This window comes from Corvus moneduloides, chromosome 4, assembly GCF_009650955.1.
Source record: "Corvus moneduloides isolate bCorMon1 chromosome 4, bCorMon1.pri, whole genome shotgun sequence".
Classification (NCBI taxonomy): Eukaryota; Metazoa; Chordata; class Aves; order Passeriformes; family Corvidae; genus Corvus; species Corvus moneduloides.
Window position 1 is genome coordinate 12,285,407 of NC_045479.1, and position 12,672 is coordinate 12,298,078.

The 12,672-nt window shown below is 44.5% G+C and overlaps 1 long non-coding RNA gene across 3 annotated transcripts; it reads left to right on the forward strand.

The window, feature by feature from the left end:
* The first annotated feature begins 127 nt into the window (after positions 1–127).
* On the forward strand, positions 128–8,806 carry LOC116442992. 3 transcript variants are annotated; one of them, XR_004239714.1, is made up of 3 exons: positions 128–241; positions 606–708; positions 4,153–8,806. It is a non-coding gene; the product is annotated as an uncharacterized LOC116442992 (long non-coding RNA). The 3 variants fall into 3 exon arrangements; XR_004239715.1 differs by having other exon boundaries at positions 128–237; XR_004239716.1 differs by lacking the exon at positions 128–241 and having other exon boundaries at positions 250–708; positions 4,153–4,277; positions 4,958–8,806.
* Positions 8,807–12,672: the final 3,866 nt, after the last annotated feature.

Sequence of the window (12,672 nt, forward strand, 5' to 3'; positions counted from 1 at the left end):
GGTCTGGGGTCGGTGAGGCACAGTGGGGTCTGGGGTCAGTGAGGCACAGGGGGTCTGGGGTCGGTGAGGCACAGGGGGTCTGGGGTCAGTGAGGCACAGGGGGTCTGGGGTCGGTGAGGCACAGGGGGCTCGGGGTCGGTGGGGCACAGTGGGGTCCGGGGTCGGTGAGGCACAGTGGGGTCCGGGGTCAGTGAGGCACAGTGGGGTCTGGGGTCAGTGAGGCACAGTGGGGTCCGGGTCGGTGAGCTGGGGTGCCGGCAGCTGGGCGGGCGGAACGCGCTGTGTGATCCGCCGGTAGGAAAGGATTTGGGATCTGCCAGGCACGGCGGGGCAGCGGGAGGCGGCACCGCGTCCCCCAGCCCATGCGGGCCGTGGGAGGTGCGGGCTTAGCAATTACCCCGATTATCCACGGCTCAAAGGAATCCACTGTGCCAGCGTATGCAAGCGCTCGTATTACATGATCTTCTCTAATACTCCTGAAATTTAAAGAGAAGAAAGTTCATGATGATAATAACACTAGGCTTCTAATGGGAAGATTATAGAATAATTTGCTTTCAGGTTGCAATTTCAATCTGCAAACAATTCTGTGTTTTTACATTTTACAGAAGTTCAAGCAAAGCAGCGAAATGCCATCTGAAGTCTAGAACAGCAGCATCTGGCAGAGTTTTGGTAGTACCAGCTGACTGTTGCATCAAAACCAAGTGTCAGGTACTGGTGGACTTCTGGAGGTCTCATAATCTTTAAGAGTCTGAAGACCTCATGCTTTCAGCTCTGCAGGCTTAGTTTCCTAAATAATAGTTCAGATATTTCTGTGTAGTGCTGCATTGCAGGCCAGAGATATGCTCTAAATGATTTTCTGCTCAAGTCCTCTTAAATACATCTGAACACATCCAGGTCGGGTTTAGCTCCCTGTAAAAGGGGCAGGTTTCCTCTAAAATTTGTAAGAGGAACTGGCATGTGTATGTGACTCCAGTCACCACAAACCCCAGAGTTTCCATTAGGCTCACCCTGCAGTGCTAGTAGAGATTAAGTAGCTCAGAAGGGAGTTCCCAACAATTTTCTTGCCCAGCAGGGAGCTCCCCAGAGCTGGACTATGAAAATAAAACAGAGAACAGCATGTCTGAAATCCTCCAGGATTTAATTGCCTCACTCAGTACTTCAGAAATCCTCTTTAGCTACCTGCATGCAGCATTGCATCATAACAATGGGATGTTATAACATTTCAAAAGAGTCCAAGAGGAGTTCATGCTTTCCAAATACACCTAGGAGAGGTTATGTTGTGAGACCTTTTAGTTGTGGAAAGCATGCCATGAAGAGAGCAGAGTTCAAGCTCTTTTTCAATCTGAGTGGTCTTGAAGCCATAATTCTGCCTCTAAGTGAGCACCACAAGCACTAGACCATATTTCCAGTTTTCCCACTTCGAATTTAGCTCTCTAGCCACTTCTGTCTTGTTGGGCCATTCAGCTTCATCCATTCACCATTTCAATGAGCAGAGCAGAGCAGGCAGTGTCCTAATCCCAGTCCTGCCTGCCTTTTAGGTGCTTCCCTTCATTTAGGGAGAAGGAAGGTGTGAGATTGAACCCCTTTCAGTTCACAGGGAAGGAAGACGATGAAAAGGGAGATGAAACCTCATCTTCCTAGAAGAATCTTATTTCATTAAAAATGTGATTGTGACTCCTGGAATTTTTCCATTCTCTTCTAAAGGACAGGCCCAGCTCTGCTGTATTTTGTAATCTCTTCATGTGTGCTCTCATTTACTCAGACCTTAAGTGTGGGAGAGTACCATTTCTTAATCCATGTTTTAGAAAATGGACACCAAGGTGTTCAGAGAGGGACATTTCTGGACATCTGCAGAAGTTTGACAGAGCCAGTTAAATGGCAGGCAAGCAGAGGATTTTCAGAACATTATCAGATCAATAGGTTTTTCAGGGCTAAGCTCAATTTTGCTGGTAGACATCAGCTCTGTTTAAAAATGTTTTTTTATCCCTAAACTGTCACTAGAAGGCTGTTCCTGAACCACATTTCTTGAATAGTCAGGAGGAGTCTTATTTCTCCTGTAAAATGGCCAGTTCATAACCATCTGCTCCTCTGCTCTGTGTCCTTTGCCATTAGTATCTCCTATATGACACTGACAATATTAAGAGTGCTGAGTTTTATTCCCTTTATCCCCCATTCTCTGGCCCTCGGGGAGCTGAGCTCCTCTAGCTTCCTCTCGTGACACAGGTGCTACAAATGCTCCCCAACCAGTACTGCAACTGGTCCCTCGGATGGGGCTTCTCTAGAGCTCTACACAGCCCTTGCTAGGGAAGCTGAATCACAGATTCTGATTGCTTGTACTGTGATGAACTGGTAAATCCAGGTAAGTCCTTCCCTATCTCAACTTACATCAATGTTTTTAAATGTATTGCAATTCTCCCAGTACACAGTACCAAATTTGTTCCCAACACTGTACTCCCCTCCCCACATACACCCAGCCTTTTTCAATATCTGTGTCTTCTTGGGCTGCTTCTAACAGATAGTGCAATTTCTCCATTACATCACCTCTAGTTTAGCAAAAAACATCTCTTGCAAAAAAAAAAAAAGAAATCCCAACAAACAAAAAAATTTAAGCTGAGGTGCATAAAGACAGCATGGATCCCATCCAAGAAAGCTGATGCAGCCTTGTCACAAGTACCACCAACCATACTGCAATTGTACAAGATGCAGTTTCAAGATTTATATCAAGTTGATATCAAGTTTTTGATCAAGTTTATAGTTTATATCAAGTATTGTTGACAAGTATCAAGTCCTGTTTTTATCAAGTATCATGTACTATATGCTGCAATCTCTGTTGCAGATACATCTTAAACGTTTTACTGAAACAAGTCCAAAATAATTTCCCCCTAATTCCAGGAATATGAAGTAAGGACTGAAGGGAAAATCAAATTTATTTCAGTGGGGTTCTAATCTACCAGGTAACTTGCACGCAGCTTGCAAACTTCTGTAAGGAGACACCGACCCAGCCTGATGTCTGGCATGTAAGCTCAACAGGCACACCTTCTGTCTGTCATTTAACCACCCTCCATCCTTTCCATTTAGCAGCTATGTTAATTATGATACAGCCATGCCATTTTCCTAAGATGTGGACTAAATAAAGTCTTTCATACAAAAAGAGAGAAACTGATAGTGCACTCGAAAGGTGCCTTTAACTGCTTAGAAGAAAGGTACCATTGAAGTACCTGCAGGTAGCTGAAGGCATATAATTTATAGGAAAAGGGACCACATAGGATGGAGCATCAGCAGGATGTGACAAGCAGTACTGGGCAGGTGACAAATTATCAGGTCTGAGGTCTTGTGTAAATCTGACAACAATTTCTGTCATCAGAAAGAGAAGGAGGTCCAAGAAGTTATTGCTAAGCTGTGCTTAGAAACAGCAAATGTTTTCTATGATTTTTTTTTTTTACTTTCAGGTATTCATTAATAAAGCGTTTTAAAAGAGATTGATGTATCACAGTAGCCTTTTCCATGGGGGAGGTGGAGAGGGATACAACAGCAAAATTTGCCCAATTATCACTCAGCAAGGCTAGTTCCAAAGTTGGAGAGGAAGTCTGACTTCCTGAGTGCTAAGCCAGATCTACAGCCTAGAACTTCTCCAGAAGGATAAGGAAGTAGCTGCTAGAATTTTTGGAGCCCAGGACACTTGCCAGTGCAGTCTGTCATGTGTGTGTGTGTCCTTGTCAAGCGACCTTGTCAAGTGATCATCTACCTAATCCAAAATTATCAAAGCCTCATCTCTGCCTATCACCTTTCTGGGAATGCTCTGCTGTGAAAATTTTCTGCAGAAACACAAAGCATTTGTTGGCAAAGTTTAGGTGCCTTTGGTGAGTAATGCAGCCTTGGCCCACAATAGAAAGCCTTGCTCTCCTCTGCCTAAAAGGATCCAAAGAGCAAAACCAAGGGATTGCTTTACACTCCCTTGGAGATCTCTTATGTGGGATGCTGCAAGTTTACTCCTCTTGTTTCAGTGCATGCAGGCGAGAAAGAATATGAGCTCTACTGTCTTTGTTATTCAAGTAACTTCTGTTTATGTTCCTCTGAAGGTGCTAATTTGTCACAGAAATTATAATCAATAACAGATATAATTCTATTTCTTTTGTGTGATCATCCTACCAGGGCTGGATACAAAAAGGGAAATTCTACTGGATCAATGGCCAGGAGACTGTTAAACAGCCTTTCCTCTTTAAAATGCATGAAGAACTACAGGGCAGGAATGGAGAAGTGTTGAGTTACAGAGGGAGGTAAGCTGAGGACAAATACAGACCATAACCTGGACAAGGAATTTGTTACATTCCTGGTGCCAAGGTCTCACATGCACACTCACCACTGGCACAGCTGTACAGTGGGGAGCAGGGAAGAAGAAAGGACGTTGAAATTGTCCTGCCAAGATAAGTTTTAATCGTTTTTAGTCTGTTTGCAACATCAACTGAAATCCCCTCACTACACTCTATTGTAAACCTCACAGAGAAACTACTCTTGGCACAAGCATCCTTCCTGTTCCCTTGGCTTCCAGTTCTGTTCAAACTATGTGGACCAGCAAAGACTCAGCCACTTGGTGGGGATTTTTTTCTCTTTGCCTGTCATATGGCCCATTAAGCTTGCAAAGGTCTCAGGTTAACTCCTCTCAGGTTACTTTGGCAAGAGGTTGTTTTAGTGAAAGCTGCTGACCTGTTTTTCCCTTGGGCCTGATCTTCTAACATTTGAGTAAGGATTTGTGGGTTTGGGTTAAGCTTCTGGGGACTGATTCTAAGTCACTATTGTTGTGCATAGTAAAGCTGTAGAAACTTGAGAGTATGAGCTCAAAAATTGGTTTGTGCATATCTCATACAGTAGATGATGATGGAGCAATTTTAGTGCAGCTACCGAACTTCACAGCATAACCCTTTGAACTAAGCTAAGAGGTCTTTTCTCTGACTTTCAGTTGTGACCATGGACTAGCAGACTCCAGTCTGTTATCAGCTATGAAGATCTGTATAAAAAGGGTAATAAAAAATCCAAATCCAGGTAGATAAAGCAACCTCTGTTATTTCCCATAGGCTTCTGCCATGATCTTTTCCGAAGGAAAATAAAATGAAAAATGAAGCATCCATTTCACATACCTTTTGCTAGGATCCAACACGAAGTCATTCTGTAGAGGCAGAGCTCTGTGCTCTCTGTGGCTGAAGCATGGGGGTTGTAGGTCTAGCTTTTGAAAAAATCTCTTTACGGGTCCTGTTTCAAGCTGTGTGCTCCTACCAAACTGGGATCTTCATTGTGGAAGCTGAATGGGAAGTACTTTCTCTGGTTGCTTTGTGTTTAGTACTTAGTGTACTACTACCTGGCTTGTGGTTTACTTGTGGAAACCATTTTGTGACTATTGCTGAGCCCTAAAATATAGGGGAGGTTCTCAGATCTAGGTGCATACCATGCCCTAAAGATTCTGGCTGTTGAAATGCAAATTCCACTGCCAGCCCTTTCTTCCTCTGGGTGATGCGAGAGGGAGAAATGTGGTAATGCAAATTTAGAAAAGATAATACAAAGGATGTGTTAACTAAAAAAACCATACTGAGCACATTTGCCTTTGGCCAACTTGTTTGCAAACAGGTCTCTCTCAAGAACATGCTGTGACAGCAGGCAGGGATGAGCACCATACAAGGGGCCCATGCTGGACATCACTGTGCTGCTGGCCAGGGTCTGCTTAATTACAGTGCATGTAACACACTCACTGATCATCAAGAGCTTCCACCTCATGCTAAAGGACTGAAAACAGTGACTGAGTGCTGGCACCAGAGGCTTGCTTTGTCAACTTATTTGAAAAAGCCTCCAACACTCAGCACATTTTTGTATCTGAGGGTGGCTGGAAACCAGTGTAACTGGTTCAGGTAGGAGAAGCAAAGACTTTTCATATCTTGAATTCCTTGGTGTGAGCTGTGTTTTTCCTTCTCAAAGTCAAACAGAAAAATCCTGAGAGTTAAAATTTGCTTCTCAGGTCTGATATCAAAAGCCATTGCCTTTATTCTTCATCATTTCAAAACTATTGCATGGAACAAGGAGCCTAGAACTATTTCACATGAACATGGTCCAAATACTGTTTCATGTGAACATGGTCCACGTTTATTTATATTTTCACTTTATTTTTGTTTCATAACTTTGTGGCCTGGTATGTATATTGCAACAGTTTATTGCAAAAAGATCCCGTGCAGCTTTAGACATCCTGTTAGTGAGACACAGCAATGACCATGCCCAGTGCTAACTTGCAACCTTGGCTTGTTTCTTATTAATTACTTTTGGAGGATATGTTGTTTTTATGGCAGAAAACTAAGAGAAAAGAGTATGGCTAACAAACTGGGGGAAAGTTTGGATAACCTCCAGAGTTAGATTTTCAACTCCTGCAGAGCACAAGCACCTTTTCTGTTGTACTAAGACAACCATTTTCTCTCTGAAGCTATGTCACTTCTACCTTAGCTATATTATTATTTTTAATTACAGTTATAGATGTTACTGTACCTAATAACTTCTAGGTGGAAAACAGTGTTGCATCTCTGAGATCTAATATCTTTTCATAACAAGGTCTAGTAATAAGCTCCTTTTAACAGCTGCTGAGACAGATTCTCAGCAAAGTCTCTTCCTTGGTCTTGACCTAAGAAAATATTTCAGTCCTGTAATTGCTCTAAAGACTAGGTGTTTGTCTTCCCAACTCTAAGACCAGCAATATTTAGGGAATTATTCTAGATACAGATATATATGTAAGGAACACTTTCTCTGGCAGAGATGTATTTCAACCTTGTCTTGCACACAGTGATCCATTAGCCAAGAAATACACATGATTATTTTATAGTCACCTCCTTTCAGAGGTTTCTGTTCTGCAGAGAAACAACTGGTCCTTCATTCAGCACCCCTGAGAGGCGGAAGCTCATGAGAACAGTGTGAAACTAACATTTGTCATAAAAGAAAATGATTGTTTGTGTAAACAGAGACCACTAAGCTGCTTAGCATGCATTAGCACCTTCTTAACATTTGAAAATGTGTTAAGAAATTCTAGAGAGGAGATTATGGAGCTGAACATAGGTGAAAATGTTGTCAACAGAGTGTGTGGGTGGGATGTAAACATAAGGGCTGTGCATAAATATGGGTCTTTGTTAGAGTAGTCCTGGTTCTCTTGATTCTTTAAATACCAGGGATTTGAAATTCCTGGATTTTTTTCCTTCCAGTTGGAGAAGGGAAGGAAGTCATACAAACCCAGTTGCATCTTGCAGGTGACTAAATCAAGCCACTGGCTGGGTGACAGAACCCTGCAATGCCAGCACAAAAGGGACAGTGACTTCACAAGTGCCACAGAAAGTTGCCCAAAGGACTTAATGCAGTTTGCCTTGGAAAGCAAAAAATTCTAGTGAGCTTTTGGGCAGCAATGCCAACTTGGGCAGTCAGTGCCAGCCCTCTGCCACCTTTGGCTGCTCATATGAGCATCAGTGCACAGTGGACTGGGTGGAGGAGCTGCACTGCCAGGAAATAACTTTTTCCCCCTCTGTTTCCCTCTGTGTTTGTCTACTTAAAGTATCCTGCTGCTGAACAGTGAACCACCTGTGGCCTCACCATGGAAAAGCTTCCTTAGGGCTTATGTAAGCCAGGTGACCTGGGGAAAGTCATTCCCTGGCACAGAGCAGAGGGGAGCTGAGGTAGGAAGGGAAGCAGCCTCAGCAGGGGTGATGTTCCCTGTGTGCTGCACAGCATTTAGGGACCTTTCTGCTCACTCAGCTGTCCTGCAGGTTTGAGGGACTTAGTGAAAGGTACCCTTGTGTTGTGAAGCTGTTGGACAATCGGCCACTGCCCATTGTGGTCACACTAAATTCATTCTGTAGCCACCAGGCTTCCTAAAAATTGGGAGGAAGGAAAGAAGAGACCATTTAGGAAGCCTGCCTTTCCCCAAAAGGGGAAAGTTCCTGTTTGTGGAGCTGGAAGTTTGGAGCAGCTATTCCAGAACACAGCTTGAGGAGAGTGGCTAAAGTCATTAGAGCTGGCCACAGTTTCACTACTGTGTTCCAGGAGTTGTCCTAAGTGACCTTTCTCAGGCAGCACCTGTTTTAATCATTGAATTGTAGCACAAGAAGGAGGATTTGGGAAAGGCTCTTTGTCCTGTAGCTCTGCCTTAAGAGGAATAGAGAGCTTTTTCTCTTTCTTTGTGGGGGAAGGATGTTATTTAAGGCCAGTGAGGAAGATATGTAAGCTGTGCATATCTCATTGGTTCGAAGTAAACATCTGTTCTCCTCATCCTCCTGTCAGTTGTGTTAGGCAGCCACCTGTGCAAGGCCCTGGCTGCTGTGAATCTCATTTTGAAGAGTTCACCATTCTTCCCAAATGTTGCCCAGGAAATTTAGACACAGCCTTAACACTAAGTAAATTTTATCCCAAGGGATCAAGTGTTTCAAGAGAGCTGATGAAATGGTGAAGGCAACAATATCTAACTCCTTTGGCTGGTCTAATTTTCACCTAGATTGATTGGTTTCATTTTCATGTAGATATGATCCAATTGTTTAGTAGGCAAATGATCAGTACTGCAGAAACCAAGAACCTGTTAAGCTCCCCACTTAACCAGGAATCCTAACAAGTTTAAGGAGGATATGAGGGCTCTGCAGAGGGATCTGGACAGGCTGGATCCATGGACCGAGGGAAGTGGTCTGAGGGTCCACAAGGCCAAGTGCTGAGTCCTGCTATTGGGTCACACCAACCCCCTGCAGCTCCAGGCTGGGGCAGAGGGGCTGGAAAGCTGGGAAAGGCCCTGGGGGTGCTGGGACAGCGGCTGGACATGAGCCCAGGTGTGCCCAGGGGGCCAAGAGGCCAATGGCACCTGGGCTGTGCCAGCCATGGGGTGGCAGCAGGGCCGGGGCAGTGACTGTCCCCTGTGCTGGGCACTGCTGGGGCCACACCTCAGATCCTGGGGCAGCTCTGGGCCTCTCAAGACAAGAAAGGCATTGAGGGGCTGGAGCGTGTCCAGAGAAGGGAACTGAGCTGGGGAAGGGGCTGGAGCAGCAGGAGGGGCTGAGGGAGCTGGGAAAGGGGCTCAGCCTGGAGCAAAGGAGGCTCAGGGGGGACCTTCTGGCTCTGCACAACTCCCTGACAGGAGGGGACAGCCGGGGGGATCGGGCTCTGCTCCCAGGGAACAAGGGACAAGAGGAAACAGCCTCAAGCTGTGCCAGGGGAGGTTCAGGTTGGACATCAGGAGGAATTTCTTCATGGAAAAGGTGGTCAGACATTGGCAGGGGCTGCCCAGGGAGGCAGTGGAATCTCCATCCCCATCCAAGGAAAGCTGGACATGCCACTGATGTGGCAGCTCTGGGCTGGGTGACAAGGTGGGAATTGGTCACAGGCTGGACTTGATGATCTTGGAGGTCTTTTCCAACTTCAGTGATTCTGTCATTTACAATCAGCAAGAAAGTTACTGTGGACTCCCAGTGTCACCAGTTGTTGAAATGCCATTACAAATCAACAAGTCCCTATCTACAGGTATTAGGATTTAAAAATAATTTCCAGGTCTAGATCTTCAATTGCTGCAAATCATTGTATTCACTTTTCAAATGTGCTGGTGAATTTGTTTTAGAAACCAGCAAACTGTTCTGCTTGGATAATATTTTTTATTTTTAGTGTTTCCCTTTAATTCAATGATGTTTTTCAGCAAGAAAAACAGTATAAAATTTGTACCAGAAATTGTACAGGAGTCCTGAAATCTTTCCCTGCTCTGCTCTGCTGGAAGACCAAGGACTTTTCACTTCCTGATACTTTGTATTTCATCCCTTTTGTCTCTTGCACCGTTCTCGATTGCTCTGCTCCTTCCTCCTCTGCTTCCATGTCTGTATGCTCCCTGTCTTCCCTTCCTTCTCCTGCCACTTCTCTGATTTTAGGCTTAGCCGATACCATTAGCTTACTTCAGAAAGACAAAAGTGAAAGTTTGCTGGGTTAGAAAGCTGAACTGAAGCAGGTAAGCAGGTACCAGAGGAGGCTCTGCCTCCTTGGCATGAGCCAGCTGGTGGCTTGGTTCTGTTTGCAGCCATACAGTGAGGTCAGTGCAGGCTGCGGGTGCTCAGGCACATTTCCAAACATTTTGTGACTTGTGGGCAGCCCCTGCTTCCCTCATCCAGATGTGCAAGGGAGAGGGCAGAGCACTGTGCCAGCTAAAGCTGGTTAGTGGGTCAGGGAGCTGGCTCTGGCATGGGAAGGGACTGACCTTCACCTCTGCCCTCTGCCAATCCCCAAAAAACAAGCCATGGGAACCAGACTTCTGCTGTGCCTGTTCTTTCAGAAGTCCAGAGCCTTTTCAGTTTCTGTCTGTGCTGTGACCAGAGTGACCAAGGGCTGGGGGCTTTTTGGCCTGTCCATTCTCCCCCGCCCATTCTGCTCTCTGTATATCCCAGGCAGATGTCCCTGATGTGCTCCTGATGTCTGTACATGTGCCTTCTGAGAAATGCTGCTGAGGACCATGCTGGTTACATTTTTAACCATCTTAAATTGTGTACAAAACAGTAATTGACATCTTCTAAGGCCTTAAGTTCTTGTCCATGCACTGGAAAGGCAAAAAATAATTTTCTCTCCTTCCCTAATCCATTCTAATTTACGAATCTAGGTCACCATGTCACACCACCCCTTTACTCACCATTCCCCCCACTTCTTTCCCAGCTGCTCAGTGTCGGCTTGCTGTAGGGAATTTGGCTGTGGCATGATGCCAGTTATGTTGTGAAACAGCCAGACTGTTCTTAATTCCTAGCTGGTGAATTCAGAGAAACTCTTAACTTCAACTTTACCCACAGTGATAGATCTGTCCTGACTTGTCCTGTGAAATGAATAATAGTCCAAAAATAGGAGTAAACACCATGTCCTTTCCCTAACTAAATACTGACTTTGGTCAACCCAAGAAACAACATTTGTTTGCTTCAGTCCATTTCAAAAGCAAAGCATGAAGTTTGATCTCACTGAACAAGATCTGAACAAGAAAACTCCCTAATTCAATTTACCCCTTTCCAGAGAACATTGTCACTGCTTGCCAGCCTGCTGCCCACTGATTTCCACTGAGCCCTCCTAAATGTGCACACACCCAAAGAACAGTTCCTGTTGTGTTTAGCTGAGCTGTGCTCCTGGTTTCAGCCAAAGGTGATGTCCTGACTGCCAGCAGATCAACCCCTTCTTTGCCATCTCAGAAAGGGGATGGTATGTATCCTGCTGCACAAGAGACAAGGCTAATACTGATTATTCCCAGGATTCACAGCAACATCACAGGAAGCTCATGAAGACTGCAGTACATGCAGGCAGAGGATTCACTATCCTTTAGCAAGTTCTTACTTTTTATTCTCCAAACTCAAGAAACAGGCATTTTCCTACCACAGCTGAAGTGTTCCATCATCTCTGGAGGTTCTGTGGAAGGGAGGAGATAATTTACACTAATTCCGAAGAAACACAACTGCTTTACTGCCCTCCCCCCTCCAAAACTAGGCATGCAGAGTATAAGTGAAGATTAACTAGGAGACTAAGGGGAAGAAAGAATACAGGTAGTTGAGATAAGTAATCTTATCTTTAGATGACCTCTTTTAATCTTATTTGTTGCCAAGATCAGCATAAGCCCAAGTTCTGCATATTCGGAAGACAAAAAAGCAACACACTTAGTAGTGTTAATCTTTATTTTGCATTAAATTTGCCAAGCAGAACAAGAAGCTTGATTCCATGGGGGCATTTCAAAGTTCAGCTAAATAATCATGCCTTATAGACAGGAACTTTGAGTGTACCATCAGGATAAACTGTTTCTCTAGCATAATTACAGGCACATATTTTGATATTTCTCTACTCACAGACATCCATGTAGCTTTGCCTACCTCCATTGTACCACAAAAAATAATACACACACACATATATATATAAATATATATATATACACAGAACAACTAACAGCATAAGCACCAAAATACAGTTGTAGGTCTTTTACTGCATCATAGGTGTTTATAAACTGAGGTGTTAATTTGTCACAGCTTAGAATCAATGGTTTAACTGCATAGACACATTTATGCTTTATCTTATGCGTTGCACTTTCTAACCTTGGTGTCTGCTTATAGTTTTCAGCCTTTTCCTGAGTACCAGTGGAATGCTGTTCTGTGTGGAGCCATGGTAATCCTGGCCCCAAAGAGCAAGGTGCAGCCTCTGGAAATACCAAGACTCAGTCACGAGTAGCTGCCACAAATGTGAATACAGTTCGTCTCAGTCCATGCATGTGGGCTGTTCCCTCAGTTCTGGCAAATCTCAGATCACCACCTTTGCTGTAAACAAGTAGATAGGAGAGCATGCTGCAGCCTACAGCACGTGTTTCCTCATCCAGAGCTCTCCAGGCGTCCACTTGATGGTTGCATTTCACATCTCTTGGTTACAGAGATTGAGGTATAGAGGTTTAGTAACATAATTGAGATTACAATAGGGAACAAATGAACTGAAGCTTCCCCTTTCTATTTGCTAACTAGCCATGAGGAGAGGTTATTTCTTAAGGAGGTCCTTGACAGCTGTGTGCTGTGAAGTCCTTGAATGCCCCCGTTTTCCTTGCTTTTCCTTGAACACTTTGCCCTTTTCCTTTGCTCTTAGCCTTTGTAGGCAGCAGACTCCTTGCCCTGTTGCTTCAACACCAGGCAG